This window comes from Bidens hawaiensis, unplaced genomic scaffold (genome assembly GCF_021521415.1).
Source record: "Bidens hawaiensis isolate Kalapana, Puna unplaced genomic scaffold, B.hawaiensis_p1.1 tig00030492_1, whole genome shotgun sequence".
Taxonomy (NCBI): domain Eukaryota; kingdom Viridiplantae; phylum Streptophyta; class Magnoliopsida; order Asterales; family Asteraceae; genus Bidens; species Bidens hawaiensis.
The window spans coordinates 74,512-95,398 of record NW_027495075.1 but is presented as its reverse complement, the minus strand read 5'-3'; the positions used below and the strand labels follow the sequence as shown (position 1 = coordinate 95,398).

The following is a 20,887-nucleotide window of genomic DNA, read 5'->3' as shown; positions in this document are numbered from 1 at the left end:
CCATCCTACCAAGTGCAAGTGACGGTTTTACCCGCACAATCACGAAGGGGGAAGCAAAACTTCAACCTATTATCTACCACGTTCAAAGGTTAACTTATTCTAAACACTTAGAAAATTTCTAACAAAAAGATGAGGAAAACCTCCACGCAGGTCATATATAGGTAAAGTGTAGCCATCCTACAAAGTGCAAGTGACGGTCCTACCCGCACAATCACGAAGGAGGAAGCAAAACTTCAACCTATTATCTACCACGTTCAAAGGTTAACTTATTCTAAACACTTGGAAAATTGCTAATTTAAACTAAAGTATGCATGAGCAAGTCATATAACGTTTATAAAGCAAGTCATCCAGTGAAAGTAGCGGTCTTACCCGCACAAAGATTTATATTTCATAATACTCATTACAAGAATGGCCGGGTAACTACCCGCCTACAAGAATATAAATCTATACAAGCTAAACCTATCCTAACAGTGGAAAGGGATCTTAGGGTTCAAGCTTCAGGACCACTCCCTCCAAAGCCACTTGTACCCGCACCATCAGTTGGCTGTGGCGGTTCAAGGAATGTCTTTAGAATGGCTAGCCCATCATCAGCAGCAGCAACTTCGTTCACCTTCTCCACCACCGGATGCGGGAAGGCGGCATACTGATTCACTGCTTGGTCATATATAGCTTCAGTATCAACATCATATAAAGGGAAGTTGGAAGGCGGGATGCCTTTCTCAACAAACCCTAGACCAAGCAGGAAGCCGGCCTTTTCCCCATCCTCGTGAGAAGCGTTGAGGGCTGCGCTCATGGCATCGTCGTATGATGTGTCCGTGAAGACTCGATGCACAACCTACAAGAAAAAATACAAGTATCAAAACCTTTTCTAGTTACAAAGAAAAGCGTGAAGACATTATGAAGCTAAGCTTACCTGCGACAACGCTTCTCGAAGAAGCCATTCCTTGGTAACCAGAGCTTCCTGGAGGGCAGCTTGAGCTTGGTTACGGGCGCGTTCGGCTTCACTTTTGTTGAGGTTGGCAAGCAACACTTTTTTAGCCGCAGCCTCTTCAACGCCCTTTAGCTTCCGCTCAGTGTTGTCAAGCACCCCCCTCTGGTCCAATATCTCTTGGAGCTTCTTGGCGTCTTCCATCGCCAAGGCATCATGAGCCTGTTGGAGCGCCTCTAGTTTGGCTTTAAGTTCCTCATTTTCGAGGCGTAGAGGCTCAGCAACAGCTTCAGCCCTGGTGGCCCTCTCAGTTGCGTTCCGTCCAGTTTCCTTAGCCAGCCGAAGCTGTTCGTTAACAGCTTGGGCAGCCTTAGAACGGGCCTCGAGCCGGGCCTGAACTTCAACCTCGAGGGCCTTGAAGGCCTTCTCCTTTTCCGCAGCCACTGCGGTAAGCCTCTTGTTCTCCTCCCGGACAGCCCGCGCCTGAGCTACTTCTTGGATGCGAGCTGCTTTTAACTTGTCGTTTTCACGACAAAGCAGCTCGACGCGCGGCTGCATCCGGGCCAGGAGAATCCGAAGCTCATTGGTTAGCCTACCCTCCTGGTAGCTAGCCATTGCTTCCCCCAACGCACCACTGGGAGCTGCGTGACGAGCCCACTCCACGCACTCCACAGGCGTGCGAAGGGTTGTTCCTCGGCGGATGTTCCAGCGTGGAACATACACTTCATTGGAATCCGACACTGCAAAAAACAAAAAGCAGTTAGGAAAAGATGATATATACATAAAAAAAAAAAAAAAGAGGCCAAAACAACCCTATGCACCTATAGGGTCGACAACAGGCCGATAGCCGCCAAACCCATCACCTGAACCCAAGGGAAATCCATCCAAGAGGTCAGGCAGATGGGAAGGAGGCAGAGGTTGGCGAGAAGCCCCGAGCATACCTGAAGGATCGGCCGTAGTTGCCGACGTCGGAGGCATGGAGGCCGCCGCGGTAGAAACCAACGGAGGTGAACTCACCGGAGGTGAACTCACAACCGTGGTCGCCGCTGCGGAAGAGCCCGCAGAAATAGTCACCGCCGGCTCAGTGAAAGATTCAGTAAATATGGCACTGACAGCCGGCGGAGATCTCATCACAGTTGGAACAGTTGGCTCAACTGGGTGGGCAACTGAACCAACTGAAGCAGGCGCAGTCGCCTGGGTCACCGCCTCAGGTAGGTTGACCAAGCCTACCGTCGTGGGTCCGGAGGTGCTCCTCCCCGCTCCACCCTGGAATGCGGTAGCATCCACGCCTGCACAAAGAAGATATAAGTATAATGGCGGAAAGATATGAAGTTAAAAGTAAAGAGTTTGTACTTACGGGTTTTCTTGAGCCTAAAAGTGCTAACAGGCGGGGACGAACCCGATGGAAGTGATAGTCGTCTCAGCCTCCGGAGCAGTGGTCTTTTCACCACCTGGGTTCCCCGCCTCCTCCTCGCTCTCGGTCTCTGAATCAGACCGATGCACCGGATCGGCAGTGGAGGCAACCTTCGCCTTCCCCTTCCCGCCGGCAGCCTTCTTCTTCCGCACCAACGGAGGACCATCTGCGGATTCCTCATCAGAAGATGACATGATTAGAGGAATTCCAGCAGAGGTTTCAGCATTGAGAAGTCGAGGGTTGAATAACGCCTTACCTGGCCGCGTGGCGCTCAGAATAGGGTGGCCTGGCGGGTAGACCTCCACAAACCGATCCCTCGTTTTCTCCAAGATGGGCAACTCGTTCTCATCGAGAGCACGGGTACCCATCCGAGCGGGACCATCACTCTCCCGCGGCTGCAGGAGAGACTGCAAGTCGTTCCCCTCTGAAATAAAAGAAACAAACAGTTAGAAGACAAACCTATATAAACAAAGAAGACAGAGCATACCGTAAGGGACAGAGTTCAAACCGTATTCGAGGACGATGGGAACCTGTGACGCCTCCTTCCACACCCGGCTCATCCCAAGCATCACCATCCCAGACTCCGCAAAGCGGTACACCGGAGTCTGGATCCGAGAGATCTTGGCGAACCATTCCGCCTCCTGGTAGTTTGGGGCGTGAAAGGCGGGGAGTGCTATCCCATTCTTAAACGTCATCGCTATCGGGACGACGCGAGCGGAGATATAAAAAAACTCCCTCTTTCACGACCGAAGACTGCGCTCGGTTGCGCAGATCTTCCGCCCCTTGATCCGATTGACCAAGGTGTACCACCCCTGGATGCACCTCCAAGAATAGAAGGTCATCAACCGGTCAACATGGGGCTCCACGCCCAGAATGAGGCACACCCACTCAAAGTGGCGGATCTTGGCGTTCGCCATCGGGTGTACCTCCATCAAATGCACACCGTGCCTCTCCAAGACCGGTATACAAACTTCGTCAATGGGAACCTGAGATTCCCATAAACGAAGAATGCAGCATACACCCCTATTTTGCCTTTGGGGGCATCGTACACCGTCTGGTGTGGCTCCGGAAACTCAGGCTCGAACGGCTCGAGCATGAACTTCCGGACGATGTACTGAAAAAGCTCGGCAGGAAGAGCGCACTGGCACTCGCCAGCAGTGCTCTTGTCGTCCTTATCGGAAGTGGACGACGGATTCTCAACGAACACGTCAGACTCCTCGGCAAAAGAAGACATGTTTGGATGTACAGAAAAACGATTTCAGAAGAATGCTCGACGGAATAGTGAGTATTCGCCGGAAATCGTTTAGAAGATGAAGAGAGAAGTGAAAGTGTGGATTGCAAAGGACCCTCTCCCCCTTTATATACTCATCGCAATTAATGCAATGAATTTAATGCGGAAGAGAGAGAAATCGCAGGTGCAATGAAACTATGACACGTGGCAAAGAGCAAGCTGGCAACAGCTGTTTAAAGGACGCGTGCCATTAATTTCGCGGCCACGCGCCCGAAAAATCGCGCCCACGCGCCTGAAAAAGCGCCTGGAATGGCCATATACTGTCACGTCGCCATAACTTCCTGCACGTCCTGACTGTCAGAAGAAACCGTCGGACGACGTTTCAACAGTTTGGACTATTCTTATCCTTTCACCAACTATTCGAATTTCAAAATTTCAAAAAGATTCAAAAGTAAGCGGGAAAATTCCCCTTACCTTGGCAACCAAGTAACTATAAGACAGGTGCGAGTACAGTGTTAAGGCAAAACCCTTCACATACTTAGCACCTGCAGGGAATTGAAGCCAAGAATACCTCGGCGACCAACTATAAGACAGGTGCGGGTACAGTGTTAAGGCAAAACCCTTCACATACTTAGCACCCGCAGGGAATTGACGCCAGGAATACATTGGAAGTAAAGTAACCGTAATACGAGTGCGGGTACAGTGTCAAGGCAAAACCCTTCACATACCTAGCGCTCCGCAGGGAATTGAAACCAAGAAGGATCTTCTGGGCCATGCTTGCCGAAACGGGAATAACATTCCCGCATAGCGGGAACGTCGAGAACTATATTGTTTGAAGCTCCAAGATGGAATTGGTGGTTTTAACATAATTGATCACTATGTTCAAAACTACCAAAACCTCATGGAGAATCCACACAAGTGGGACTCAACGCTCCTGACTTGCGAGGAGGTTACAGACCTACCCGCATCATACCCAAAGATCAAGCAGGAAAGTCGGGAATTTCTGCAAGTGACATTAGGACTTCCGCGGGAAGAATCCCCATGAAAAACCTTAAAACTAAATCCTTTTCAAAAACCCTTTGCTTAAGTCCAAAAGTTCACCTCACTTATTAAACATTCATGAGAAGAACATTGGACTGGGGGGACTTGAAGAGGTAGGTCCCAGCAGAGCCCAGTTGGACCCGCAGGACTCACCTTGAAGAGAGACGTCTGCGCAAAAACCAACTGGATCCGTAGGACCCACCATGCTCAGAGACGTGACGTCCTTACGCGCATTACGCAAGCTGTTCCCTCATGAAATGCCTCCCAATGGTGAAGTACTCCGCCTGTTCCCGCAGCTGCGGATACAAGCCATCAGGGAAGGCCACCCGCGCAGCAAGGCTACACGCACAAGGCACTTAGCTCTCAAAATAATTCAGTAATGTCACCTGAAGAAGGAATGAGCAAAGCCGGGAACAATCCCGCACAAAGGCGGGAGGGGGAATACTCCCGCCCAAATGAGCCAGTCCGTACGATACTGGAGGATCTTTTGTACTGTACCTGACGAGGTATGGGCAAAAGATCTGACCAGAGATACGACAGCTCATTGACAACATTATGGCGAGCAGCATGCTCTTGTACTGTATGTCACTATTAGCCGCTGCCTACTCACCAACTCCTGTCATACCACGTGCATAGCCTGCAGTTGGTGGAAAAGGAATAGTACACAGCAGGCCTGGTCACTGTCAGCCGCTGCCTACCCACCAACTACCAGCATGGCACGTGCGTAGGCCACAGTTGGTAGAACAGGAATACTGTTCAGCCGGCTACACCTTCTTGAAAACCTACCTTCGGCTATAAATACCCCAAATGGTATGATTATCTGATATCTTATCATCTTATCTTGTATCTTATATCTTATACCTGATATCTGCTCTAGCAATCTCTTAATATACACTTATATTCAAGAGCAATCTAGTCTGATTCTCACGCCGGAGGGTGGTCACAAGGAGGTACTCCCCCCCCTTCTCAGTGACGAGCTCACGGTGTCTGTTTTGCAGGTTATCAGAAGAACCATCTTTGTCGGGTCTAACCCCTCGTGGGAAACATCTATTTAACCCCCAGATTATCCGTAATCTACCCGGGGTCACTTAGTGTTTCTTCAGACTTCGTCAATCATTCAAGCTGTCTCACACTTCATAATCGTCGTAACATTATAATTTATAAGTTAAATGTCGGCTTCATCTTGCAATTGCTCTTAAGAAATCAATCAATCAATCAATCATAATGCATATATATATGCATAGGAGAGCTCGGCTCAGAAACATAAATTAGGTGACAACTACTTGAACTTCTAGAACATTGTTTTATATGTGCATTAATTTAAATTCTAACACGACTACTAAATTACGTTGTGGTTATATGACGTACTTGAATCGATATACGCATGTATAGATATATCTGTGTTTAGTTGGCATTGTGGTTTAATTGTATGAGAGTGATGATTAAGACTTGGAATTTTATGCTTTTATTTTATGGTCTTAGGTTCGAAACCTAACTTAATGGGGTTTTCCCATAGCGATAAGTGTTCTCCCTGATGATGTTATTGGGTGAGTCAAACCTTGAGTGTTAAAATCAGTATAGATAGTTAACATCTCGTTTCAGAAAAAGCCCACCCAGAGATTGGGGGTAGTTACAAATGATGTTAATAAAAAAGACATATTTATGCGTATTTTACATATTATAAACATGCTCACGTGTAGACGGACTGTAATTCTATTTATCTATAACTAGTGTTTTACTCGGCGCGTTGCGCCCCGCAGGGGTAAAACCCAAGCATTGTCGGTCCCAAAAATTGAGGCGGTAAGTCTAAGAGAATTCGGCCAGTTTCGGTTTTAGTGCATTATTGTACCGGAACTAAAACAAACAATTATAAACCCCCCCCCCCCCCCCAAAAATTGCAACACATAATTAATGCCACATAGACCGATAATGATCCAACGACCCCAAACCTTACAATTGTTATTGTTATATATAATAATTCTCTTATCTAGACGCGAACACCAAACTTGTTACAAGTAATTGTGACGAAAGAAAGTAGGGAAATTCATTAGTTAAAGAGAAAATAATTTAAATGCATTTAATTTTGTAATGTTTTCTAGACATGGGCGGGTAATATGCATAAGTCACAAATCAAAATAATTTAATCACTTTATTTTAATTTCAAGATTATAAATATAAATATATATTAAAAACCAAAATCTTCATGAGTCACCAAAATCATCATTCATGAAACATACAATTATATGCACCATGTTATTAACATGAATCACGTAAAGGAAAAAAGGATAATACCACCGATCACCATTCACTAAACAATAAAAAAGTCAAAAATGTAAGGAGATGGTTGGATCTATTTTGTAAGGGTTCACATAACAATTAATATAATGGGTGTCGCTTACTAAATTACCTTATTATTGTTTTTAAAATTTCTGATTTTCTTTAGATTTTTGTTTTAATTTACCTGGAAAAATGTAAATATCACTTATTATTATGTTTTTTTAAATTATTTTTTTTCAAGCTTTCAAACTCATGTCTTATGCTACGACCTTCGTTTTGATTTATTTATTATTTTCTACATTTTATGTTGTTTACCGTTTCAACTTAGTAATTATTTTCTATGTGTTATGTTTTGGTCCAATTTTTGTTACTTAACGTGTTTACGAGGCTCAATGTTTTTACATCTAATTTTTGTTTGGTTTAACGATTCCGTAGCAGTCTTAAAACTCGTTCAAGATAAATTAGTGAGAAACAAATGTTTATATATAATATATTCTTTTTTAGACGTCAACTTTCTTGTATTTAGGGTATCGTACCCTTCAAATTTGAAAAGCTCCGATATCCCACTCTGGTTGGACTATGTTGTCTTAACCAGATCCACGTTGGCTTCAGAGTTTGGCTTGGGCGTTCCCCATACCGCCAACTGTCACTTGACAGTCGTTATGCCGCCACAAGAGCAGAACTATCGGCGTAACACAAGGTGGGACGAAAACCTGGGTGGACTTAGGGTTCGAACGACAACCTTTGCATAAGGCTTAGTTCAAATCATTGAGTTTTCACTGGAGAACTCAAGCCTCCTACCGTGTGAGGATGTTTATACATAATATATGCCAGCCCAAATGTGTGCACTCAAAATAAATCAAAGGAGACATTATAAATTGTAGCGTTCCCAGCCCAGGACTTTTTGATGGGCATTATAAGAGCCTTCAATTATATCTTTAAGAAAAGTGATCCAGCATTTCAGTGGATTATTATTTATTACACTTAGGAACTAGGAAGTATTATTGCCAAATAAAAAAACTAATTATAAAATATAAAACCAGCTGAAAGAGCATGAGATGAATGGTGTACCTATGATGCACACCAACTACTAAGAGAGAAAGGGGTTGCTTGATTTATTTATATCTGAATGAGTCATGATATAAATAAGCCTCTGTCTCATTTAGCAACAACATGAGTCTGACTAATTCAGACATAATTTTAACTATTCAAATGTTTTTATGCCTGAAACTAAAGAGACTGGAGTCTGAATGAATCAGATGTTTCCATTTGAATGGTTCTATTCAAATGTAAACAAGCATCCCCTAAGTCCCTTTATAGTAATAACATATTTTCGATCATAATGCAAAGCAAGGTGCAAGCAGTCTGCTTTGATTTTAAAAAAGAAAAAAATGTTTCGGGTCAAACCCAATTTTGACTACCCATTTTGCCCTTTAATAACAAATTAACAAGCAAGACACAAGTTGTTTTATGTTTTGATTTTGAAAAAGATTTGTATTGAAAAGGAGCATCGCTAATTTGGGTTCGATCAGATTTTTGATGGGGTCCTATAATTTTTAAATCCGTAAATTCCGACCCGATAAAGACCCCATAAAAGTCTTTGGGGCTAATCCGACCCATTTCAACTACCCAACCTGACCCATCAATTTGCCACGTGCCCCTGTACCAAGCACCGAAGTAGGAATGGACAGTTGTCATGGTGATTTTGAGCAACGTAGAGCATGAAAACCACCCAAAATTTGATATTTAATGGGCTTTCCCATTGAGGTACCCATACCGGCATCAACCCACAATAAAAATATATTTATAAAATAAAATAAAGACAAAACTCTCTTTCTCTATGACATCTATTGTTGGTTATTTTAGTGTTATTAGATTAACTTGTCGATCAAATAAATAACGTTGGATATTAAATGAGTTAGGTGGCGCGGGAGTGCGGGCTCGTTTAACAATAATGTTATTTAGGCTTTGTTACTTGGTTCAAGTAATTATCTACTTGGGCTTCATTATAATGATAAGTGGGCCTCTAATTAAATATTTGGGCTTATGTGGGATAAGAGAAAATAGGAATCCGTATATATATGTCGATGGTTTCATTCTCTAGAATTCACTCACTTGATCGATCGAATAGATAGAACAGAGAGAACGATTGTTACAGGGTTCTCTAGTTCTTCATCCATATACAAGAAACAATAAATTCAATTCCATGAACAGTTCTCTGTCTTATCCGATAAATCATTGTGTGTAACCTACAAATAGGTTTATTTGATAGTGATTACACGATTCAGAGATTAATCCAGGCAATTGTTCAAGAAACCAAGATTGAAATCAAGATTACAGGTTTGCAATGATCAAATTAATCATACAGGTACGCAATTTTATACAACATCTATACCGTTCCTTTATGCAAGTATTTTGGGTTATGAGTAAGGGTGAACAGAAAATCGAATTAACAGAATCGAAACCTAATTAACCGAAAAAACCGCACCGAAAAAACCAAAGCGAAGCATTAACCGACGGTTAATTTTTTGTTTTTTTGAAAAACCGAAATTTCGGTTTCGATTCGGTTATCCATTTTCAAAAAACCGAACCGAACCGAACCGATTGATGATGATAAGGAATGGACTAAACTTTTAAGATAAATAAATAAAATGATAAATAAAGATCAAGACTAAACTTTTAATGTTTTTTAATTTTTAAACTCAATTTAGCAACTTTGTATTCCTATAGTTCCATGTAACACGTGCCTATTTTTGTTTTTAGAGTTCAATATATATGTGGACTGTGATACTCTAACACATTCTTATACAAACTTAAAATATGCATTTTCATTTTTTAAATTTCTTTGCAATTCCAACACAAAATTGGAAAAAACCAGAAAATAACCGAACTGAAACCAAAATTAACCAAAAACCCGAAAAACCGGAAAACCGAAAACCGAACGGTTTGCATATTCAAATAACCGATTACTTCGGTTTCGGTTTGGGTTTCGCCTAATAACTGAACCGAACTGAACCGTGCTCGGCCCTAGTTATGAGAGTTACAAGTGTGATGTGAGAGAAAAGGGTATTTCGAGCATTCTATAAATTGTATTTAGTGTAATTTAAAATGTTTTGGAGTACATTTGATATATATATATATACATATATATTTTTGGGTAAATATGATATTTAGCAAGGTATATTATGAAACTTAGATCCTGCATTTCTGTGTACAATACAACACAATTTATGTGTATAAGCATATACATCGATCATAGATTACTAACCTGTTTCGGGTGCACACAAAAAGCTGTCTTCAGCAAATGATTCATGCGTTTTGGAACATGATATATAACCTCAAATGAGTTAAAAGCTAGCACACAAAACTTTGTATGTACTTAATTGTGAAAGTTGAAGATGCATCGTGCACGTGCGTATAAGTTACTATACATTGGATTAGGGTAATAACATTAATAGCGTTTTGACTATTGAGAGGCTGAGAGCGTATATAAACGAGAGCGTTTTTAGCGGTTTAGAGTGTTGTGAGAACACTCTATCTGCTATAATGTTTAAACGATAAAAACCGACTTCAACTAAGATCAGTTCCTTACAAACCGTTTCCTGCATTCAAATCTCAAAAATGGTTCCAAACCGGTCTTCCTTACTCTCGGTTACGATTTACGACTTGTTTCGGGTCGGTCAGTTCTGGGTTTTGGTTTCTCAAACCAGTTTTTGTGTGCAAGCTCTAGTTCAGGAGGAAATCATAAATAATTTATAAATAAAATAACTGAAATCAAATAGTATTAAAGATTAAAAAACACATACATAATAAAATTTTACAATTATAGTATTACACTACAACAATATAATCGTCCTATTCAATTAGCACACCAAGCCCGTTGAACGGACCAGTTCGCAGGTTTACGGTCCAGTTTTCAAAAACATGATCCAAGTGTTTGATGGGCTTGTAATGCACGAGCCCAATGAGGTAGCATTTTCACAACACATATGTATCTATTCTAATAAAGTAAAATAAATGTGGACATTTGTCATGTTTTGGTTAATTCTCACAATTTTTTCCCTCCAAGACTAATATACCTTAATATAGGTAATAAATCAATAATTATTCACTTTCCTTTTACATTATATTTATATAATATCTATGTATTTTTTTTTAAATATAAATATTAACATATTATTTTACTATATTTTCTCAAAATACTTGATGAATTCCAAAAATCAAAAACAAATCATGTTTTTCAAATTAAAATTGTTTCGGCTTTTTTTTGTGAAACTTAAATTTGATTTTATGGGCCAAAAGTTGGTAAATAGATTGTTTGGTACAAGTTAACCACATTTGGGTCAAAATTTGTTACGGGTCAAAAATGAAAATTTTGAGTATTTTTAAAAGTTTGAGAATGCAAAATAAATTTATCGTCAAATTTGTTATGGATTTTAAGTATTGACTTTAAATTGTCAAAAGTATGAAAGTTAAAATTTTAAACATGATTCGAGTTTCAATTTTATTTTTATGGGAATTTTTTGAAATAATCAAAAGGTTCAGGATTTAGCAAACTGACTATTTTTTCCTCAACTATTAAAATTTAAGAAAGAGAGAACTTCAATTTTGGTCACTATGATTTCTTAAAATTATCAATTTTGGTCCAATAGTTTATTTTAGGCTTTTATGGTACAATAGTTTCAATTAACTATCAGTTTTAGTCCAACTTATTAACGCCATCCATCAACCGTTAGTTAATACAACTTTGAGGGGATTTTTTGTATTTTCACAAACTTTTAATCATAAGAATTTTTGGGTTTTCTACTAAATATAAGTTTTATACTTTTTGTTATTATTTAGTATTATGGTTTCTTATATTTGTTTATATATAAATATCTACACACTTTTTATTTTTAAAAAAAAATATATTTTTTTTCAAAACTAAGGCTTTTATGCAATTGTATATTTATTTATTTATATTTTAATACTTTTAATTTTTTTAACCTTTTATAGCTGTAATAGTATGTCGATTTTAAAAACATTGTATTTAGTTTTATTTTGACGTACAATTTTAAGTTAAATTATGTACCATTATTAAATACAAACCAATAAGTCATTCTCATTTTAATGGGCTGGTAAGGTGATTAAGATATGAAATATAGAGTACAAAAATGTTGTTGTTCGAAAAAAATATACAAACCAAGAATTGAAATTAATAAATAGATATTCAACAACCCTTCGTTAATTAAAAAGTTAAAAAAAACAATATAAAATCAATATATGCTCTTTTTACCACTGAGAAATAAAAATAGAAAATTTAATTTTTCTAAATCATTTATAGTTAACAGAAGTGTATAATTAAAACGGAACTTAAAAGATAAATATTTTAAAGCCTAGATACTATTACGGCTATAAAAATAAAATATTCAAATATAAATAAATAAATATACAGTTGCATAAAAGCTCCGACTTCAAAAAGATTAAGTAAAAAAGTATATATTTATATATAAACAAATATAATAAACCATAATAGTTAGAAAATAACAAAAAGCATAAAACTTATATTTAGTAGAAAAAAAAAGAAATATCATATGAATTAAAAGTTTGAGAAAAATATAAAAAAAGCTTCTCAAAGTTATATTATCTAATGGTTGGTGGATGAAGTTAGTGGGTTTGACTAAAACTGATAGTTAATTGAAACTATTGTACCATAAAAGCCTAGAATAAACTATTTGACCAAAATTGATAATTTTAAGAAACCACATGTACCAAAACCAAAGTTATCTCTTTAATAAAAGATTGCCAACCCCATGCCTATCAACGTTTAACTTTTATCAAATTTGAACTATTTATGTTAACATTAATTTTTTCTTCAATAGTGATCAGAACGTTGTATGGGAAGCATGCCATATAATAAAATCAATTTATGTACACATTGTATAGATACAAGCATAGATGTGATACATTTTTTTTCATATACGCTATGTAATTATTTGTTTTACTTATAATTTTATAATTTGAATTATTCCGTGTGTGACACGGGCTCTAAAACTAGTAATTTAATAATAAACAAAAAAAAAGTTCACAATAATTTTTATGTGGTTTTCTATTCTTTATTAAATATTTAACTTTTAATATTAATATAAATAGAGACATATATAAGTTTACTAGGTTAAAACCCGCGTAATACACGGGATTGTAATAAAATAAAATAGCAAAAAAAGATAAATAATATAAATAATTACAAAATGTGAAACATGAAAAGGAAAAAAATATATATTTACAAGTCGCTTAGGTTTTTTCTTTCTTCTTTTTTTTGTTGCAATTGAAGATTTTAAAGCATTTTAACCCTTAATTTAACTATTCTAAACTGAGTCAAAGACTTTTTATCATCCAAACTTGGAAAGTTTTTTGTTAACAACTTGTCTAATTCTAAATTTTGACTTTTGACCGATTAACTTTTCTGTCTTAATAAACTTCAACATTAGTATTAATTTTTATAAAATTAAACATTAATATTTTGTAGTAGTTAACAAACGTTTTTACAAAACTTTATTTTAACCTGAAAACACCAACAAAAATCATGTAAAAAAGACCCAGTTCAACAAATAAAAAACTGAAATCAATAAAAGATCATATAAAAAACGTCATATCTTAAGTTAATAATTGCCAAAATGATATTGCCAAAATATGCACATTCTAGAAAAACTTCAAATGTTAATTGCCAATTGAAATAGTTATAAATTTTTTTAATAACTACATAAATTGCTGTAGTGATCGAAATTGCTTAAAACTCCTAAATGGTACTCTTTGTTAATGAAAGACATTATTATCAACTCATATTCACTTTTCAAACATCCAGAAATCTAAAAAAAATAAAAACGTGAACAAATAATTATGAAAAGAAAAGCAACCATATTATCACTTAACACCTCAATATGATTAAGCAAAATAAAGACCATATCCATATCACCACTCATGATGCAACCAAAAGTTAATAAGATACAACTAAAATACAGTATGCAGACCAAATTATAACTCATCTATCATAAAAACGGTAGAAGATGTATAAGTTTTTTACATTTTATGTTGCCCTTGCAACAATCCAAGAAGCATGTCTGCACACAATAAACAACAAAAAAAAATATTCCCGAAATATGCAAGAAAGCTTAAATCTTTAATTTATGTAGCTATGAATTCATATTCAAATATAATGGAAAGGATTTTAAAAATGGGAACCGAATTTTAAATCCTTAACTGTTGTAACTATGTTATAGTAAATAAATATTAGATTGACTTAATTTTGAAATACCAATAATATGGGTATAATCAAACATATGACATTAGTTACTTTGAATATATAACCCACCATAAAACTCGACATGTTACATAAATCGGGAAATAATGTACGCTATGCTATGTTTAGTGCTATAATACCATGGGATATAATTAAAAAATTAATAATCAACTTTAAGTTCCCAAACCAATCTTTAGTTTTGTAAACAAAAGTTACCCAAAATGCCATTTGGGCGTGCTATAATTAGAAAAGTTAATAATTTGTGTTTTTTAAGAAATGTGTAACAAATAAAAAATAGGTAAACACTAACATAAAATATATAGAGTTACTCACCATATATAAGTTACGTTATAGCCATTTACAACTGGTATGACAACTACTATAACAAAATTATGACTTTCAGTTTGTAGATGGTATTGAAAAGTACCTGCAGTTTTCCAATATAAGCTTCAAATTTCACCAAGCTTCCAGAATGTCTTCAATATAAAATCTGTAGAATGCAATATGGAAATTGAAATCCATCAAGAAACTATATAATTCAATAATAGATCTGTAGATAACATTATAATCAGAAGATTATCTTTTACTATAATTATCTTGTTCTCTTACAAATTTGAATATACTTTTAAATGAAAATAATTAATTGAATAGTATTTTAATTGAATATATAAAAAGATAGGCTACTTACTAAGCACATGAAATATTACGCTTTTACATCTTCCTTGAAGTTAAGAACATATGTCTTGTCCTTCTTTGCATAAAATTCAGATGCAGCAGCATCCATTCCAATCACAACCTATAGAAAATAAGAAAGTGAAAACCTTTTTTAATAAATATCATAAGGCATAACACTGATGTTAAATATATAAAAGAATAATTATTATAAACACAAAAAACTAATGTCTAAACAACAATGGTGTTGTTTTTTATAGGTGCCTTTCTTTTGGTCAAGGTTACTATGATTCCACTTTTCTTTCACCTTTCTCATTGCTAGTATACACAAATACAAAAAATATGACTTCTAGCTAGTAGTAGAAACACAACTCTAAGAAAAAGAAATGAACAAACTTAATTCATTCATCTTACTTTTACAAACCAAGGATGCACAATGCTTTCTTGTATACTCCGGGATAGACCAACTATGTAACTATCTTCACAAGTGCACCTTTTAAGTTCTGTTGGATCAAATACACCAAAATTAGGACCTTTTCAGCATATAAAGTTGTTAAAGTAAACCAGATAGAATTCAAAGATCAGTTCACTTTTCAAATGTTCATTACCATGAGATTTGAAATTTAAACCTACCGGAAAAACGCAAACCCGTTTGGCAACTGAGTAGCAGAATCACTCAGCTCATAAAACAGTTGATCATTACCTATAACTGTAATACAATTATTTATTATGCAAATGAACAAAAATACATAATTCTAATACTACATATCTACTTGAAACCTAAAACCATAAACAAAACTTCAAATCCAAAGTCAAACCTTTATTTGAAATGGACTTTGATGTAATGCTATCACATAAATATGAGAATGTTTAATTTACCATAAAAATATTCTATTTGAACACATCCTAACAAATTATAGGTCGGAGACATGATAAAACAAAGCAATAGAGGGCATTATCATAGAAGATTCAATTTCCGTCTTCATACCCAAAGAAATCCAATATGGAAATAAAAAATGAGGTTCTATCAACAAAGCTAAGTTTTGAAAAAAAATAATAATGTTAACAAAATTTCAACAAATCTCGTATCAAACAAATCAACGATAAAAAGACGAATAAAAAAAAAACCTAAAATCAAACTTTCTGATTGCATTTGTCGGTGCTAAACAAAATCAATGTAAAAACATAATTATTTAGAACAGAAATACCACCACGATCAAATCCAGTTATTCAAAAGGGGCTAAAATTAATGAACCCTAATTATACCTGAGCATTAGATGAGGGTATCGATCGAAAACAGAAGACGATGATCGATATTGTTGATTGTGTGAAACCGAATCTGTAAACCAAAGTTAGGGTTAGTATTATACTTCCAATTCCATTGTTGAAGACGATTGAATATGTAGATGATTAATACCTGATTTTGTTGACGACGAATGCAGGGTTAAAGATCAATGGCAGACGGCGTTGTTAAATCGTTAGGTTAAAGAATTTGGCATACAGTTACGACCATATCACCACAATTTCACATGATTTTCGCAAAAAGAAGTTGGCATACACTCATCAATATTAATCACATAGAGGATTGGGTATGGATTCGTATATGATGCAACTTGTACTATCATACGCTTATTTCATGTGTGCAATATTTTCATAATAAAGTGCTTTTAACCGTCTATGAACGATGTGACATCTATTTGAAGAAGAGAAGACAGAGAGTGATATTTCATGAACGAATATTGCTATTTTTCCATGAAACCGTTTCACCAATTATTAAGATGAAAGGTACACAAGTAGTAAATTGGTATAGTTGTATTGACTAGAAACATTTGCAAATTTGTATAGACTCAAGCACTCAAAACATGGGTTTATAAGGTTGCTAACCTAACTTATTACCAACCAACTAACTTATTACGAACCCTTATTGATAATACGTTCAAGCATGTTTGAAATAACACCAAAAAAGTTATTTTTGATTCATACAAAGGCCACAAAAATTATAATCTCTAATATAATTTTATTTGTAAACCATTTCATTAACTCAAAATCCTTATAGATAAGGTTTTAATATTGCAACAACAATCTCATGTAATATGTTTTAAGAGTATAAGATAGGGTCATTTTTCTATTAAAAAAATAATACATAAACACTAATGATGCCGTCGTTAGTAATAAGAAATATTCTAATACGATATCGTTTACAAAACTGACTAAAATGAGTATAAAATACAAATTTCCATCTTCCAAAATTGAATTGAGTCAGTCTTTTTAGCGAGTATTTAACAAGTCTTCATGTAGCATCCTTATCTTGTGTCTTTATTACATTTGGTCTTTGACTAAGCTCCTTGACTACAATAGTAAGCAAACAAAATGTTGACGGGTGTGGTTACGGATTCACGTTCAACACGGCTCTCTTAAAACATATTTTGGGTCTTTACTAAAGAGTCGGTCTGTCTCCGAAGGTACAACAGTCGAAACAATATGTATTGCCGGGGAATGGCACGCACCTGAGGTTACACCAGATAAACTTTTAGTGTTTGAACTTGTGGAAAGTAATAAGAATGTGAACATAAATCGAATGAGAATACCCCTCTCTATATGGTCCCTAACATATGGGTCTTCAAGTGCTTTTTTTCTTCTGTTTTTGTTCTTCTTTGACCCAGACAAAAAGTCTTTTATTCAAACAAGAACCTAAGTACTCACGATTAATGAAGAGTTTAACAATAAATCTCACCTTATTATGAATATAATTATGAGGAGTTTCACGAGATTACATAAAGAGTCTCACATTTATATCACATTCATTAAAAATTCCAACAGTGGCATCTATTTAGAGAAGAGAGGAGGGCAAAGATCGTTATTTTACGAAACATAGATTATAACCTTTTCATGAAACCCTTCAAATGTTTCATCAGTTATCAAGGTAAAACAAACATATATGAATACTAAATTTGTATAATCCTATGGACTCAAAACATATATAAGCATATAGACTCAAAACATCAGTTTATAAAGTTGTTGATGTAACTTATCGCAAACCATTACCGATATTACTTAAGTTTTTTGAGACATTGAAAAAGTTCTTTTTGACACAAACAAAGCCTTTAGATCACTTCAAATTTAAAAGAAAAAAAAAATAGAAATTAAAGTAACTTGATCTTGTTGGTAAATGTATTTGTAGTGTTATCAGGTTGTTTTTAATCGGGATTCACAGAAAAGTTGAACATATATAACCTTACGTGGGAACTATTTATCAGCATCGAGTTAGCATCGATGATTTCCCCTTAATATACATGTCCAACTAGTGACACTTATATCCATTACATGAAAATGTTGTCATGGTCTATCCCTTAGACGAGGAAGGTCAATGATCTGATTCTGGTTCACATGATTTCAATAACTACTTTTGCATATTCGTTTTTGTTTTTCTCCGATTGAACTTATGAAATATCATCAAATATATTGAGTTTAAAAGTATCCTACATGATTTAGAAATATCCAGACTCTGCAAGAAGTTATAAAATATACAAGTCTCTTATCACGGACGGCTTCACAACTTTATAAACCTTATTATTAAAACTCTCTTCATCATTGATTCTTCTATCTCTAAACAAGAACCTATATATTCTACCCAAGTCTTATCTCCAACAATGAAACATGAATCCTATAAACACCACTATGAACCATCTTCCTTTACCTCACGTTTTATTAACAAAGGTGAAGAATCTTACTCTCTAAAGTGATGAGCATCTTTTAATATACCTTGTTTATATGAATAGACAACATACCATCTTCTAAACATAAATCTTTGGCACATCTTGTTGACAAATCATATGTCGGCCTAAAGAGTCAAATAATTTAAAACCAAGGACCACAAAATAGTATTCCAAGGCCCAATAATATTTATTTATTTGTTTATTAAATATTAAATTTTATTAAATTTCTAAGGCCCAAAATAGTGTGTAAATTAGCTAGTAGTGTGGTGGTAAAGGAGAGACTTGAATAATTGGATATTCCATGCGACCCAAGTTCGATTGTTGCCTGACTGCCTACAACTTTCAGTTTTAAAGACACCAGGATGATGGTTGGAGACTAGGTGAATATATGAGTTTTACTAGTTGGATCCTTAAACTAAATGGGTTTTATCTCACCGTGCTGTCGTGCCTTCGGGCGAGTTTTCACGGACGTTAGCGTTAAGTGAGAATTTTTTTCGAATCAAAGGACCAGTATATCCTGATATAATATCTCGTAAAAAAATAATAATAATAATATCACATGAAAAGGATGAGGAGAGAGAAATTAAACACAAACACAAATGCACAAATAACCAATTGGCGTGCGTCGTCATTATCTTCCTCTAAAAAAGTCGTCAACGAACGATCCAACCGATTTCTTTCTGTTACTTTACCGGCAACAGTTAACAGTTTCTGTTAGATGGCTATCACCGGTGACGGTACGAATTTGACGGAGAGTGATTACATCAAGAGGCATCATAAGCATGAGGTTAGAGCGTGCCAGTGTACATCGGCTGTTGTTAAACGCATCAAGGCGCCTGTTCATCTGGTAATTGATAAATCTATGATTGATTGGTTTAGTAATCGTTATTTACTGTGGATCTGAGCTTAAACGTATGATTTGGGCGTGTATTTTAATTTCAGATCCGTAGATGTTAGCTCGTCTTATAATTCGATTGATTGAAGCTAATTTGACCTAACATGAAAGTGAATTTGATATATGTCAGCTAGAAGCAAATGTAGCCTTTAGTTAGTGCTGTAAATGAACCGAACGATCAGCGAACTGTTTAGTGGGAGGCTGGTTTATGTTCGATTTTTTTAATAAATGAACGAACATGTTCGTTTATGTGATTAATTTATATGTAAAATTAATATATGAATATGAATGTTAATAAAAGCACCAACACAGACTTGGTAGCCGTAACGAACCATTGACACTGACCATTTTTGGATAGCTAAATCGAATAAAACATTGTTTGTGTTCATTAGTGTTCGTGAACCGTTCATGAACAAGTTCATTTCCTTAATCAACAAACGCGAATGAGAAAGGCCGGTCGGTTAGCTGTTTGTGAACCATTTGCTTATCCGATAAAAGCTTAACGGACGAACATGAACAAGGCCTTTTTCGGTTTGTTTACAGCCCTACTAAGTGTTAAATTTTGGATTTAGAAAGAAGCAGAAACAGAACATAGTAACTAAGTGTGATTCAATGTGGAAAGTATCTAATTATAAAAGGAGTTAATCTTGATTACATGAACTTCAAACACCGATACAAGATCATAAATTGATGGTTTATGCGTGTTTGTTTCAGGTATGGTCTCTTGTTAGAAGGTTTGATGAACCACAAAAGTACAAGCCCTTTGTGAGTGAATGCAATGCGCAAGGTAATCTTGAAATTGGAAGTGTTAGACGAGTAAATGTTTGTTCTGGACTTCCCGCTACCACAAGTATAGAAAGATTGGAACTTTTAAATGAAGAAGAACACATATTAGGCATGCGGATCGTTGGTGGTGATCACAGACTCCAGGTAAGTACCCTTTTAAACCCTCTTTCATCTTAAACATGTCAGTACTTAAATACTTGGTGCTTTATGCAGAATTACTCATCTGTAATTACTCTGCATCCTGAGGTTATTGAAGGAAGGCCTGGAACTTTGGTGATTGAATCATTCATAGTGGATGTGCCAGATGGCAACACTATAGATGAGACATGTTACTTTGTTGAGGCACTTATAAAATGCAACCTTAAGTCACTTGCTGGCGTGTCAGAGCAGTGACTGTGCAAGACCGTACTGATTCCATTGTCCAGGTGTGATACTGTAATTCCTTTTTTGCATGATTCATTGTATATATAACATTAGTGACGACCACTTAGATTTCATTTGTCTATAACCACTTCATGTGTGAAGCATACTGTCAGCCTCGTCATCACGCCTGTTTGCTACCTTGTCTTGATTTTGTGCTTTAATCGAGTCCAAAACAACAATATTTATTTGCACATGTTTCCTATGTTTTTACCTTAATGTTGTATA

At 36.1% G+C, this 20,887-nt stretch overlaps 1 pseudogene across 1 annotated transcript; it reads left to right on the top strand.

Moving 5' to 3' along the window:
- The first annotated feature begins 19,251 nt into the window (after positions 1-19,251).
- LOC143580456 (abscisic acid receptor PYL3-like) lies at positions 19,252-20,685 on the top strand (annotated as a pseudogene). The gene is made up of 3 exons (XR_013143662.1): positions 19,252-19,405; positions 20,168-20,383; positions 20,453-20,685. The product of XR_013143662.1 is annotated as an abscisic acid receptor PYL3-like (transcript).
- Positions 20,686-20,887: the final 202 nt, after the last annotated feature.